The sequence below is a fragment of the Scyliorhinus torazame genome, chromosome 15, assembly GCF_047496885.1.
Source record: "Scyliorhinus torazame isolate Kashiwa2021f chromosome 15, sScyTor2.1, whole genome shotgun sequence".
Lineage (NCBI taxonomy): Eukaryota > Metazoa > Chordata > Chondrichthyes > Carcharhiniformes > Scyliorhinidae > Scyliorhinus > Scyliorhinus torazame.
In genome coordinates, this window is record NC_092721.1 from 89,272,434 (window position 1) to 89,287,865 (window position 15,432).

The following is a 15,432-nucleotide window of genomic DNA, read 5'->3' on the forward strand; positions in this document are numbered from 1 at the left end:
ATGGTCTTTCAAAGAAGACGCAATCCAGAGAATATGACAATTCTGTGTTTGCTAACTTTAATGAAAAGTGGTTTATGACTTGTGATGGGTTTTGCTTGACTGGAGATGACGAAGGTGTCATTTAAAAGCAATGTTTAACTGGCAATTGTAAGCTATATTTCAGGGATGTTAAGGCAGTTTAATATTGTGTTTTTTTTTTAATGTATTTTATTCGACATGTATCAAAAACAAGTAACAACCCATAAACATCCCAGTTTCAAATTCCTAGGGATGCACATCTCCAAAAATCTGTCCTGGTCCACCCACGTCGACGCTACCACCAAGAAAGCACAACAGTGCCTATACTTCCTCAGGAAACTCGGCATGTCCACATTAACCCTTACCAACTTTTACGAGATGCACCATAGAAAGCATCCTATCAGGCTGCATCACAGCCTGGTATGGCAACTGCTCGGCCCAGGACCGCAAGAAACTTCAGAGAGTCGTGAACACTGCCCAGTCCATCACACGAACCTGCCTCCCATCCATTGACTCCATCTACACCTCCCGCTGCCTGGGGAAAGTGGGCAGTATAATCAAAGACCCTTCCCACCCGGCTTACTCACTCTTCCAACTTCTTCTATCGGGTAGGAGTTACAGAAGTCTGAGAACGCGCACGAAGAGACTCAAAAACAGTTTCTTCACCGCTGTCACCAGACTCCTAAATGACCCTCTTATGGACTAACCTCATTAACACTGCAGCCTGTATGCTTCATCCGATGCCGGTGCTTATGTATACATTGTATACCTTGTGTTGCCCTATTATGTATTTTCTTTTATTCCCTTTTTTTCCCATGTACTTAATGATCTGTTGAGCTGCTCGCGGAAAAATACTTTTCACTGTACCTCGGTACACGTGACAATAAACAAATCCATCGATCCTGGGAAACATACTTCCCAGAAATCAACTATAGTCTGTACAAATGTTTTCCCCTCCAGACCATTTGCGCAAGGTCCCTAACTTGACCTCCCCCCCCGTCCCTCGGCAGCTCTACCCTCTCCCTTAGCTCCTACAGACTGGCGAACCCTTCCTCCAAATAAAGATCCATCACCTTGGCCTTCCCCACTTCCCTCCACCGCCTGTATACACTATCCATCCCCCCCGGCTCAAACCCTTGATTCTCGCACAACGATGTTAGCACCAACATCCCTTGCGCCCTAAAATGCCTCTCAAATGATTCCATGGCCGCAATTCTCCGATCGCCAGGTCAGAGATCGCCGGGGGGGCAGAATCGAGCCACGCCGCTCCGGCGCCGGGCCTCCGATTCTCCGGCGATCGGAGAATCGGTGGCAATCGTGCCCGCGGGTCACCACCGCGATGGTCGGGGGCTGTTGAAAGCCACCCCCGGCAATTCTCCGCGCTCGAGGGGCCGAGTGCCCACTGGCATGGGTTACGTATGGTCCTACCCGGCGGGACCTCGGAGTTCTGGCTGCGGGGCCATCCTGGTGGGGGGGATCCGACTCCAGGGGGGGGCCTCCACTGTGGCCAGGCCCACGATCGGAACCTACCAATCGGCATTGGGCTAATACCGGGGAGGGAGGGTGGGGGGGGGTGCTTATGTTCCTCCGCGCCGGGCCCCTGTAGGGCTCTGCCATATTTCCCGGGGGCAGGCGCGGAGACGGACCCGCGCCGGTCGTGGCGCGCATGCGCAGACCCGCTCTGGCCGTGTTGCACCGGCTTTCGAGCGCACAGCACTCTGGCACCGTACTAGCCCCCTAGGAAGGGGCGAATGTCTGAGCCTGGAGGTCCATTGACACCGGCGTCGCTCGCGCCGGTTTTGACGCCGGCGTCAACACTTGGCCGGGAATTCGGAGAATCCCAGCCCATATCTTCACCATGGACTGCACCACCGGGCTCCCTGAATACCTACTCGGAGCCATTGGCAACTCTGCCAAGACCATAGCCCTCAAACTAGACCCATTACAAGATTCCTCCTCCATCCTAACACACTCTACCCCTTCAGTTTAATATTGTGTTCATAATAAAGTTGTTTTAATACACCGTGTTCCTGTTTGTGCGTGGAATCACTCCTGGAGTGAAGTATCCTTTCCTCACAGTTTTACAAATTTTTAAAAAAGTGATTGGTGTTCAAATGTTGGGGTCGAGTCCAGGTTCGTAACAGATCTCAAGATGACATAAGCTGAGCCATCTAGGAAGAAGCAAAATTTGGAGGTAGTACAACATTCATTGCACTTATGCAACCCTTAATAATTTGCAAATGGAAAAAATTAAAAATGTATGAAACAGGCAATTTGGCAACTTGCAAATCATCTCCATTGAAAAATATGGCACATGCATAGGAGGTCAAACAGGAAGAAGTGCAAGTAAGCCAAAAACAAAAAGTCCACTTTTTAATATATTTAAATATACTCTTCAGGTTTTGAATTGTTGCATGAAAAATTTGGTATTTGCACAAAGTTTTTGAAATATTAAGACTACTTAAAATGCAGGGGGCTTTTTTATAAGCAGTAAATGGGGAGGAGTGGGTATGAGTGGTGGGGGAGGAAAGTTGCTCGGGCTATTGGCAGCAGCCATCCAAAAAGGCAGAGCAGAAAACTTCTGCCCCTTTTGACACAATAGACAAGCTGCCAACACAAACTGCATTCCCATTGGCCTTTACCGATACGGAGGTAGGAAACCAGGCAGTACAGCCATTTCTCAAGAGCATGCAACAGCTTAAAGGAGAAATGCATTTTTTGTGTTGGAAAGAGAACCAATAGCATGATTTGGCAGATTAAGAGTGCATAATGTAAAACTTTTATCGGCAGTTACAACAAAAACTTGCGCTTATTTCGCACCTTGACATAGTAAAACATCCCAAAGCAATTTTGAGAATTGGAATCAGGCGAAAAATTAACGTTGAACCAATGGAGGAGATATTCGGATCGGTTACAAAAAGCTTCATTCAGCAAGGTAGATTTTGAGGAATATCTTAAAACAAGGAGGTAAAGGAGGTGGGTGAGGGAGAGAAGTGCAGAGTTTAGGACAGAGCAGATGAAGGTATGGCCAGCTAAGACAAAGGACTCTGGGATGCACAAGAGGAAGGAGGAACAGACAATTCTCAAGAGGGTTGTAGGACTGCTGAGCGTCACAGAGATGGGGAAGAGTAAAGTCATGGAAGAATTTGAACAAGAGGATTAAAAAAATAAATCAACAAGATATTGGTGATCCAAGAGCCAATGTAGTAATTGAGCAAAGGGTGTTAGGAGTAAGGGCCTTGGTGCGAATTAGTCTAAGGAAGCAAAATTCTGGATGAACTCAACTCTACGGAGTGTGGAAAAGCAGAGATCATCCAGAAGGGCATTGAAATCGTTGAGCCACGAGGTAACAAAAGATAGGGATGAAGGTTTTACCAGCAGATAGGTTGAGGCAGGCAGGTACAGGCTCAATTCTTTCAGATGGAGGTGGGCGTAAGCAATCTCGGTGATGGAAAAAGGTCCAGGTTCAGAAACTCAGCGGAGGGTCAAATTGCTCACAATCTGATCATTCTGTCATATTCAGCCTGAGACAGTGACTATGGCGGGGAGTGCAACAAAAAGTGCTCAAGTGCTTCTTGCAACTTAGCTTACAAGCAGCTAAAGTTCCCTTCAGTACTGCAAGAAATGGGTACCACTGACATGCTATCCGTGGTTGGAAGGTTATGAAATGGCAGTAGTCAGGCTGTCAGGGTGGGGAAATGGCCCCAATTTGCATGTGTTTATGATTCCCGCCAGATTTTGGGTGCCAGGGTTCACTTCCACCTGAAAATCAGAATGACCGTCAAACCACAGCAATGGGCAGGACTGGTTTGCGGATTCCTTGTTTTTCAGTTATTGCCCCTTTTTTGAGCACAGATTGAAACAGAGGCTGGTTTAGCACAGTGGGCTAAATAGCTGGCTTGTAAAGGAGACCAAGGCCAGAGGTGCGGGTTCAATTCCCGTACCAGCCTCCCCGAACAGGCGCCGGAATGTGGTGACTAAGGGCTTTTCACAGTAACTTCATTTGAAGCCTACTTGTGACAATAAGCGATTTTCATTTCATTTGACACGACCTTAAAAAATCACCCCCAGTTTCTTCTTTCTTGGGAGCAGGCCTGTCATAGTGGAGAATCACTTCAAAATAAAAACCTTGGCGTTTGGCTGAAGACAAGGTAGAAAATGAAACAAAGTTTCACCAGCTGTAAAAGGAAACGCGCAGAGTGTTTTAGAACTATTTTCACTGTTTACCAGGAGAGGGTTGAATGCTATCTCTGAGAAACACAGAAACAACATTGAGGCGAGAGACGCAGACGCACACACACACACAAGTAGCCTTTGTACAAAGTCTGGACTCATTTTCAGTTCGAGAAAATGACAATATGAGGACTTATAATGTGGCCAACATTTACAATTCTGAAGTATTAACCATTAATAAAATAAGGGTGGACTCAAACAAGAACGAAGTCGTTTAGTTAGTGTGCAAATTTACATGGTTAGGAGCGAATTCCACATCACGAAAATGAGTTCGTGTTACAAGCGAAAGCCACACATTTTGGACTGTTCTCCCTCTCGTTTTTGCAATGATTTATTCGCCTCCCCCCCTTTGTGACATTAATCGCGTATATTAACGGATCTGAAAGAAGTGACAGGCTGATGCCAGCTTCTGCCCATTTCAAATCAAAGCTAACAGTAAACATGTCGGTGATCTGGCAGCTGACACCTCTTCGCATGGGCGTTCCTCATTCATCAGCCGCCAGACGAGAAAACACGGTGCTCGCACTCACACTAACTTTACATTTCCTCTTTGCAGCTGAACACAACTCTCAACATCCACCCCCCCCCCCCCCCGCAACACCACCAAGGAGCACAGAGAACTGCAATCCAAGCAAGCAACGCTCTCCAAACTTTCATCATCTTCCCCAAACTTGTCCAGTCGACACACATAGTTCTGATTAACTTGTTACCTTCGGCTCCCTCCTCCGGAATTAAGAGCTTCTCAGCGTTTGCTGAAAATTGCAATCTGTAGCCAATCCATGTAATTTCCAATCCCCCCCCCCCCAATTCCGACTCGAGCTAGAAGGGGCAACGGACCGGGATGACCCAAAGGCTAATGCAGGGAAAATGGCTTTAGACGGCGAGCAGCAGCAAGGACTCAACAATCAGCTCCATTCACATCGGAATGAGAGGAATGTCAGCGCTTTACCTACTTGCGCCAGAGCGTGGGCCGACGAGGTCCTAGCGCCAGCCGCAGGCTGAACTTCACCGGCTGCAGAGGATCCTGGGGATGGTCCTACAAGGTTTTTCATACTGTGACACAGAGACATTTCCAAAAGATCCCAGGACCAGTCAAGAAAGAGATTAACCTAATGTATGGAAGGAATTCGGATTTGACAGCATAAGAGGGAAACAGAGTTTATGTGGAACTCTAGACACAGTAACATTACTGGATGTTTTGCAACTAATTTTATGTATTACCAAAACAGGTGGATCTTCTTCCAGATGTTAACTGCAATAGTACAGTAACTTTTAGTAATCATGTCTCACAATGCTCTTTTGTGTCTCATCTCTTTATTTCCACTTTCCCTTTTCTATTTTGCTTGCCTCACACCTGTATTTATCTTTGTCTTTTCTTAGATAGTTCTCCTTTTGCATGTGTTAATGGACTTCTTGCGTTTCCATCAAATATGTGACCATGTTTTATATTCTCCCCATTTCTTCAACTTCTGTATTGATAGTGCTTTGTGTACAACCGTACCTCAATTCCTATAAGCTCTTGTGTCAACAAATTTGTTTCCAAAAGATCAAACAATTAAACTTGTGCCCAATATTATTTGTGTTTTAAAAAATAAGTTTGGAGAATATATTTAGTGCAAGTCAAATTCCTTGTTTGTTTAAATCTAGGATACAGATGAGTGACATTGATTTTCCTGACTCCTTCCCTGACTTTCATGTTGGGTTGCCACCATGGGCACACTGTCGATATTGTACCCATTCTACACCCAATCCCACCTATGTAGATTTAAATATGGATGACTGTAGGACTAAACATATGTAAACACAGGAAATATGGGGAGGTGGTTGTGGAAGCACTGTGGTTACATGACATTGGTCACACTGATATTTAGGAAAGGGGAAAGGGAGAAGGACATCAGGAGAAAGGGAGTGACTGCAAGATGAATAAAGAATCATGAGAGATGGGGTTGGCCAAGAGAGGAGGGGAAAGACTTAAAGACTTGCATTTATATATCACCTTATATATCCCACAGAACTATACAGTCAATGAAGTTCATTTTCAAGCATAGTCACTGTTGTAATTTAAGAAACACAACAACCAACATGCGCATAGCAAACTCCCACAAACAGAAATACAATACGGATCAGATAATCTGGTTAAGGAATATGTTTTTGTCAGGAAAAAACTACAAGGAGAGTCACATCCATTACAAATCCACTGACTCCCACAGCTACCTCGACTACAGCTCTTCGCATCCTACATCCTGTAAGGACTCCATCCCGTTTTTCCGGTAGCTTCGCCTCCATCGCATTTGTTCTAATGATGCCACTTTCCAAAACGGTGCTGCTGACATGTCTTCATTCCCACCCACTGTGGTCGACTGGGCTCTCAATCGTGTCTGAGTCATCTCCCGCACATCTGCCCTCACCCCCTCTCCTCCCTCCCAGAACCAGGATAGGCCCCATGTCCTCACTTTTCACCCCACCAGCCTCGGCATTCAAAGAATCATCCTCCGTCAATTCCGAGACCCTGCATGATTCCAGCACGAAACACATCTTCCCCTCACTCCCCGTCAGCATTTCCCAAGGACCGGTCCCTCTGGGATACCCTGGTCCACTCCTCCATCATCCCCAACACCCCATCCTCTTCACACGGCACCTTACCACACAGTCGCAGAAGGTCTAACACCTGCCCCTTTACCTCATCCCTACTCACCATCTCAGGGCCTAAACATTCTTTTCAAGTGAAGCAGCGTTTTCTTCAATCTGGTCCATTGCATTTGCTGCTCCCAATGTGGTCTAATCTACATTGTAAGAAATCTTACAACACCAGGTTAATGTCCAACAGGTTTGTTTGGAATCACTAGCTTTCAGAGTGCAGCTCCTCCTTCATCAGGTGAGCTAGTGATTCCAAACAAACCTGTTGAACTTTAACCTGGTGTTGTAAGACTTCTCACTGTGCCCACTCCAGTCCAACGCCGGCATCTCCACATCATGCCTACTCTACATTGGAGGGACTAAACGCAGACTGGATGACCGCTTTGCAGAGCACCTCCGGTCTGTCCGAAAGCAGGACCCAGACCTTGCTGCCGCTTGCCATGTCAACTCACCATCCTGCTCTCACGCCCACATGACCAGCCTTAGCCTGCTGCAATATTCCAGTGAAGCCAAGTACAAACTGGAGGAACAGCACCTCATCTTCCGATGAGGCAGGTTACAGCCTTCCCGACATAACATTGAATTCAACTTCAGATTGTGAACTCTTTCCTCCACCTTCACCCCATTTTTATTCCCATCAATTTATTTTAATTTCTTTAATTGATCTTTTTTTCCCCGCCATTGTTCCCCCCACCCCACCCCACTTGGGCCATCTGTTCCTAGTTGTCCTTTGGCACACAGCTCACCTTTGCTCTGCCATTCACACACTCTAATCTCTTTATGTGCCACTATCAGTACCCTTCTTAGCCTTAATCACCCCCATTTATATTCCTTTTGTCTTCTGTCCTCAACATCTTTGTCTATCTCTGCCTATCGCTGGCCCCCTATCCAGCCCCACCACTCCACGCAGCCCCCCCCCCCCCCCCCCCCCCCCCCACCCCACAGTATAAATCTGACCCGATTTCCAGCTCTCTCCAGCTTTAACAAAGAGTCATCCAGACTCAGAACATTAGGTCCCTTTTCTCTCCACAGGTGCGGTGCGACCTGCTGAGATTGTCCACTATTTTCTGTTTTTGTTGTTGAAGGAGCGTCACTTCTGGGCAACTGCAGTACATATTCTGTCAAATGGTTCATGAGGCACAGGTGGATGCCAGGAAGGAGACTGTCTGTGTGGTTTGTGACCTGTACAGACCACTGGAAACTGGGGGTGAAGTAGAGAAAAATAATATTGCCATTAAAAGTGACTGGTGCTGTGGTTCCAAAGGCAGGAACACTGCACAGAAAGGTAGTAACCCCTGCCCCCTAGTGGGTTCTCAAGTGATCAGGTAAATTTAAAAACGTTTTAATGACTGTCTGTATAAGGGGATTGCTTTCTTTATTCTAATATTATTTATTGGTAGATTTTTTAAATAATGCACATTTTATGAAATAATTAATTACTTTATTTGTTTAACACAATCTTCTGTGCCTACTTATGAGTCAGTTGTTCTGTTGTAGATAATTTAGCAAATAATTTCCTTGCAAGAAGTATCAAGCTTTTTTTAAACAGAACCGCATTGGTCTCAAGAAATTAAAGTAGAATAACAAAAATACAAAATGCATCATCCTTTTTCCATCTAAAGTAGGGATCCTGAATTTCTATGGATACAAACTTCATTGGTTAAAGAAAAGCTCTAGCTTGAAGTATAAATTATTCTTGGAACAAAACAAAGTCATAGGGCATGATTTAACCACTGTGCTGCGCCCAGAGCGGTTCAATAGCGGGAAAGGCCAAAATTGAGATTTACACCATTTGCCATCTACCGGCCTGCTCCCGATGGCGAGTGCTGGATCATGCCCAAATATGGCGGACATATCATTTTAGTGATGGAGCATTGTAGCTCCCAGGTGTGATATTGGAATGTACGGGCCTGGTTTCATATAAAGCCCCGGGTCAGGGAAGGTTCCAACGAAAACACTTGGACCACTTGATGAAGCGAGAACCCGCCCTTCAGGATATCCGACCAGCTGCGCTACCAGGAACCCCTTGGTCTTGGGCCCAGCCATCCGGGTCGCCACGCCTGGTCCAACAAGAGGAAGATGATTCTGGAACTGAGATGGACGCAGAGGAATCCATGCCAGCAGACAATGTCATGTCTGGAATCGAGGTCCTGGCAGTCAGCCAGGAAACTGTAATCAGCTAATTGATTCACTCCACCCGACCCAGAGCCACCACAGGCGGAAACGGAGCCACGGGCCAAGCAGCGCAGAAGGCCTCCATCGTTGGCGGCTGAAGGGGGACTTCAGGACTTTGTGGGGGAAGGGGTCTCATAACCCCCACGAGGAGAAACCATCATTGATCTCCCCGTGGGGCTCGTGGAGTACGCGCTTCCCAGCCAGGGGACAAAAGCCGACTGCCTGGGCTCAATATGAGCTAACATAAAAGTCGGCCCGAAACAGGGCCTGGTGTGGTTAGTCCTCCCAGCGAGGATTGTACTGGGAGTGACATGCTGCATTATGCAGACCTTTGTAAGTAATGTAAATAAATCTATTTTTGTTTACCGCCAGCCTCCTCTGAGTCATTAAAGAACAAAGAAAATTACAGCACAGGAACAGGCCCTTCGGCCCTTCCATCCTGCGCCGATCCAGATCCTTTATCTAAACCTGTCTTCTGTTTTCCAAGGATCTACTTCCCTCTGTTCCCCGCCCGTTCATATATCTGTCTAGATGCATCTTAAATGATGCTATCGTGCCCACCTCTACCACCTCCGATGGCAAAGCGTTTCAGGCACCCACCATCCTCTGCGTAAAAAACTTTCCACGCACATCTCCCTGAAACTTTCCCCCTCTCACCTTGAAATTGTGACCCCTTGTAATTGACACCCCCACTCTTGGAAAAAGCTTGTTGCTATCCACCCTGTCCATACCTTTCATAACTTTGTAGACCTCAATCAGGTCCCCCCTCAACCTCCGTCTTTCCAATGAAAACAATCCTAATCTACTCAACCTTTCTTTATAGCTAGCACCCTCCATTTCAGGCAACATCCTAGTGAACCTCCTCTGCACCCTCTCTGAAGCATCCACATCCTTCTGGTAATGTGGCGACCAGAACTGCACGCAGTATTCCAAATGTGGCCTAACCAAAGTCCTATACAACTGTAACATGACCTGCCGACTCTTGTACTCAATACCCTGTCCGATGAAGGCAAGCATGCTGTATGACCACTCTATCGACCTGCGTTGCCACCTTCAGGGTGCAATGGACCTGAACTCCCAGATCTCTCTGTACATCAATTTTCCCCAGGACCCTTCCATTGACCGTATAGTCCGCTCTTGAATTAGATCTTCCAAAATGCATCACCTCGCATTTGCCTGAATTGAACGCCATCTGCCATTTCTCTGCCCAACTCTCCAATCTATCTATATTTTGCTGTATTCTCTGATAGTCCTCCTCACTATCTGCAACTCCACCAATCTTAATATCATCTGCAAACATGCTAATCAGACCACCTATATCTTCTTCCTGATCATTTATGCATGTCACAAACAACAGTGGTCCGATCACGGATCCCTGTGGAACACCACTATTCACCTTTCTCCATTTTGAGTCACTCCCTTCCACCACTACTCTCCATCTCCTGTTGCCCAGCCAGTTCTTTATCCATCTAGCTAGTACACCCTGAACCCCATACGACTTCACTTTTTCCATCAACCTGCCATGGGAAACTTTATCGAATGCCATACTGAAGTCCATGTATATGACATCTACAGCCCTTCCCTCATCAATTAACTTTGTCACTTACTCAAAGAATTCTATTAGGTTTGTAAGACATGACCTTCCCTGCACAAAACCATGCTGCCTATCACTGATAAGTCTATTTTCTTCCAAATGTGAATAGATCCTATCCCTCAGTATCTTCTCCAACAGTTTGCCTACCACTGACGTCAAGCTCACAGGTCTATAATTCCCTGGATTATCCCTGCTACCCTTCTTAAACAAAGGGACAACATTAGCAATTCTCCAGTCCTCCGGGACCTCACCCGTGCGCAAGGATGCTGCAAAGATATCTGTTAAGGCCCCAGCTATTTCGTCCCTCGCTTCCCCCAGTAACCTGGGATAGATCCCATCCGGACCTGGGGACTTGTCCACCTTAATGCCTTTTAGAATACCCAAAACTTCCCCCTTCCTTATGCCGACTTGACCTAGAATATTTAAACATCCATCCCTAGCCTCAACATCCGTCCTGTCCCTCTCCTTGGTGAATACCGATGCAAAGTACTCATTAAGAATCTCACCCATTTCCTCTGACTCCACGCATAAATTCCCTCTTTTGTCTTTGAGTGGGCCAATCCTTTCTCTAGTTACCCTCTTGCTCCTTATATACGAATAAAAGGCTTTGGGACTTTCCTTAACCCTGTTAGCCAAAGATATTTCATGACCCCTTTTAGCCCTCTTTATTGCACGTTTGAGATTTGTCCTACTTTCCCGATATTCCTCCAAAGCTTCATCAGTTTTAAGTCGCCTAGATCTTATGTATGCTTCCTTTTTCATCTTAGCTAGTCTCACAATTCCACCTGTCGTCCATGGTTCCCTAATCTTGCCATTTCTATCCCTCATTTTCATAGGGACATGTCTGTCCTGCACTCTAATCAACCTTTCCTTAAAAAATCCCACATTTCAAACAGCTTAAACAGATGCTCCCAATCCACATTCCCTAGCTCCTGCCGAATTTTGTTATATTTGGCCTTTCCCCAATTTAGCACTCTTCCTTTAGGACCACTCTCGTCTTTGTCCATGAGTATTCTAAAACTTACGGAATTGTGATCGCTATTCCCAAAGTAATCACCAACTGAAACATCAACCACCTGGCCGGGATCATTCCCCAATACCAGGTCCAGTATGGCCCCTTCCCGAGTTGGACTATTTACATACTGCTCTAAAAAAACTCTCCTGGATGCTCCTTACAAATTCTGCTCCATCTACGCCTCCAACACAACGCGAATCCCATTCAATGTTGGGGAAGTTAAAATCTCCCATCACGACCACCCTATTGCTGCTACATTTTTCTATAATCTGTCTACATATTTGTACCTCTACTTCATGCTCACTTTTGGGAGGCCTGTAGTAAAGTCCCAACAATGTTACTGCACCCTTCCTATTTCTTAGCTCTACCCATATTGCCTCAATATTCGAATTCTCCATCGTGCCCTCCTTAATCACAGCTGTGATATCATCTCTGGCCAGTAATGCAACTCCTCCACCCCATTTACCTCCCTCTCTATCCCTCCTGAAGCATCTATACCCTGGGATATTTAGTTGCCAGTATTGCCCTTCCCTCAACCAAGTCTCAGTAATACCAATAACATCATATTCCCAGGTACTAATCCAAGCCCTAAGTTCATCTGTTTTACCTGCTACACTTCTCGCATTAATACAAATGCACCTCAGACCACCTGTCCCTTTGCGTTCATCATCTCTTCCCTGTCTACTCTTCCCCTTAGTCACATTGAGTTTATTATCTAGTACCTTACTGGCTTTAGTTGCTGCCTCTTTACTGACCTCTAACTTCCTAATCTGGTTCCCATCCCCCTGCCACATTAGTTTAAAACCTCCCCAACAGTGTTAGCAAAAGCACCCCCTAGGACATTGGTTCCAGTCCTGCCCAAGTGTAGACCATCCGATTTGTAATGGTCCCACCGCCTCCAGAACCGGTTCCAATGTCCCAAAAATCTGAACCCCTCCCTCATGCACCATCTCTCAAGCCATGTATTCATTCTTACTATTCTTGAATTTCTACTCTGACTGTCTCGTGGCACTGGTAGCAGGTGGGTTTCTCAAAAGCTTGGTTAAGACTCTAACATAAGGCATTGTATTTGTGTAGGCCAGATACCTTTTTTTCTAAATTAAAACAAAATGATATGGAGAAGGGGAAAATCACATACGCTGGCCCAGATAAGTGATTGTGCATGCAGAGTTACAAAAATGTAATGATTCACAATTATATTATTTGACCTACCTTGATCTGTACAGTTTCATGAATCTCCTCAGACAGTCGCATCAGAGACTGTTCTGAAAAGGGTCATTTCTGTTTCTCTCTCCCAGATATGCCTGAGCTGCTGAGTATTTCCAGCATTTTCTGCTATTATTTCAGATTTGCAGCATCTGCAGTATTTTGCTTTTGTACCACACGCTGTGTTTATTGTAATTTTACCTCCAATAGTGCTGGAGGTGCAGACCGACTCTCTGGGAGGATCTCCATGTTGTTGCTCCTCTGCCCATCAGTGGCAACACTCCTGATTTTGATAGCAATTAATAGCCTGTGTTCAAACACTAGAATAAAGCCTTTGATTTTCCTGTGGTGACTCTGTCATCATTTTCAATGAATAACAATTCGTCACTATACATATATTTATTGAAAATGGTAGCTGCACCACAACTCTGCATGCAGTTACCCCTGTGCGTGGTACTGTAACAGAACATCGATGTTGAGACATCTGCTTGTGCTCTCTTGCATTTGCAATGTTACATTTCTAGCTATTGATATCTGTGATGAGGAGAACAGGAACAGCAAACAAAAAGTAGGAGGTGAAAAACCTATACAGAATGAGCAGCAATACAAAGTGGATCTTCCCAAAATTTGGACCAGTTTTGTTGGAAAATATCAAAATTGGGATGGTAAGGGCACATACCTCCCGAAAGGGAACATAGCTAAACGTGTTTCCCGGTGCTCATAATTCTGAGAAACACATGGTTATTCAATGCGACTCATGTTGAATAAGGGGCCTGAATGGAGAAAGCGCGGCCGAGGCCGCACATGGCAGCTCTGCTCACCGGAACTTCCCATTGTAGCGAGAGATCGGGACACCATTTTTAAATGGTGTCCCGATCTCTGAGGCCCCCAAAGCGATTCTCAACCTCCCCCCAAGCCCAAACACACTATGGGAAGGGCCTCAGCCCCTCCCCACATCTCCCCCCAAAACCCACGCCCCCTCCCCATTTTGGTCAATTGAACACCCATGTCATTGAGTAGTATTTGAGCTTTAGATTCCAGGTTATTTAATCGTTTTTTGGCCTGTGCCCTCACCCTTTCCACCCTCTTCTTTTAGACCCACCCATCTCCTTCTCCACTCTCTCCTCCATCTCTGTCCCTTTCCTTGTGGCCTCCTTTCCCAATTTTCACCCTTTCTCCCTATTCCCAACTCTTTCTCTCATCTCCCGCAGTTGCTGCTCCTCTCCAATATGCCCACTTTCTAAATACTTTCTCCTCGACTGCCTTGGTTCAATTACACTCTTCCCCACTGTCTCCCTCTCAGCAAAGCCACTGAACATCAATTAGTACACATCTTACTAACTCTATGCAGTGCATTTTCTGTAAGTGCAAGTACAGAGAATAATAAACACAATCACACTCTGCTATTTTTCTGAAAACATTTTGTATTCTTACAGTTTATGCCATTTAAATTTCCTCAGTTAAATTACTGCCTTGATACTGATTCATAATTACTTAACAGCTTATCGACTTCTCAAACATAATTACTATTTTTTATAAATATATATATTTATTCAAATTTTTCAACAAATTTTCAACAAACCCCCCCCCCCCCAACAAAAAGAAAGAAACAAGAACACAACAATCAGAAATTATATATTGGATTTCCCCCATATACAATAACCCCCCATATAACATTGAAAAACACAAGTAGGGAACCCTCCCCCCCACCTTCACCCAAAATCCACCCCAAAAGAAACCACCCCCCCTCCCCTCCCCCCCCACCCCCCGCGCCCGCCCCCCCCCCCCCCCCCCCCCCGGCCCTTGGGCTGCTGCTGACCTCCTTCTAACACTCCGCGAGATAGTCTAGGAACGGTTGCCACCGCCTGAGGAACCCTTGCACAGACCCTCGCAAGGCAAACTTTATCCTCTCCAACTTGATGAACCCTGCCATGTCATTGATTCAAGCTTCCACACTAAGGGGCTTCGCATCTTTCGATAGTAGCAAAATCCTCCGCCGGGCTACCAGAGACGCAAAGGCCAGAATACCGGCCTCTTTCGCCTCCTGCACTCCCGGCTCGCCCGATACCCCAAATAATGCCAATCCCCAGCTCGGCTTGACCCGGGCGTTCACCACCTTGGACATAGTCCCCGCAAAACCCCTCCAAAACCCATCCAGCGCCGGGCACGACCAGAACATATGGACGTGATTTGCCGGGTTCCTCGAGCACCTCCCACATCTGTCCTCCACCCCAAAGCACCTACTCAACCTCGCCCCTGTCATATGCGCTCTGTGAGTAACTTTGAACTGTATTAGGCTGAGCCTGGCACAAGAGGAGGAAGAGTTAACCCTACTCAGGGCATCAGCCCACAGACCCTCATCTATCGCCTCCCCAAGCTCCTACTCCCACTTGCCCTTTAACTCCTCCACCGAGGCCTCCTCCTCTCCCTTCAGCTCCTGGTAAATCGCCAAAACCTTGCCTTCTCCAACCCATACACCCGAAATCACTCTGTCCTGAATCCCACGTGCCGGAAGCAGCGGGAATTCCCTCACCTGCCGCCTCACAAACGCCCT

At 46.3% G+C, this 15,432-nt stretch overlaps 1 protein-coding gene across 2 annotated transcripts in view; it reads right to left on the reverse strand.

The window, feature by feature from the left end:
• Positions 1-15,432, reverse strand: part of LOC140391674 (angiomotin-like protein 1) — a 244,233-nt gene that overhangs the window by 161,046 nt on the left and 67,755 nt on the right. Inside the window, exon 1 of one of the 2 annotated variants that reach the window (XM_072476408.1) lies at positions 4,962-5,176. The exons of the other annotated variant lie outside the window; for it this stretch is intronic. The gene's annotated coding sequence lies outside the window, so the exon portion shown is untranslated. Of the gene's footprint in view, positions 1-4,961; positions 5,177-15,432 lie in introns of those variants that run through there. 2 annotated transcript variants of the gene reach the window in all.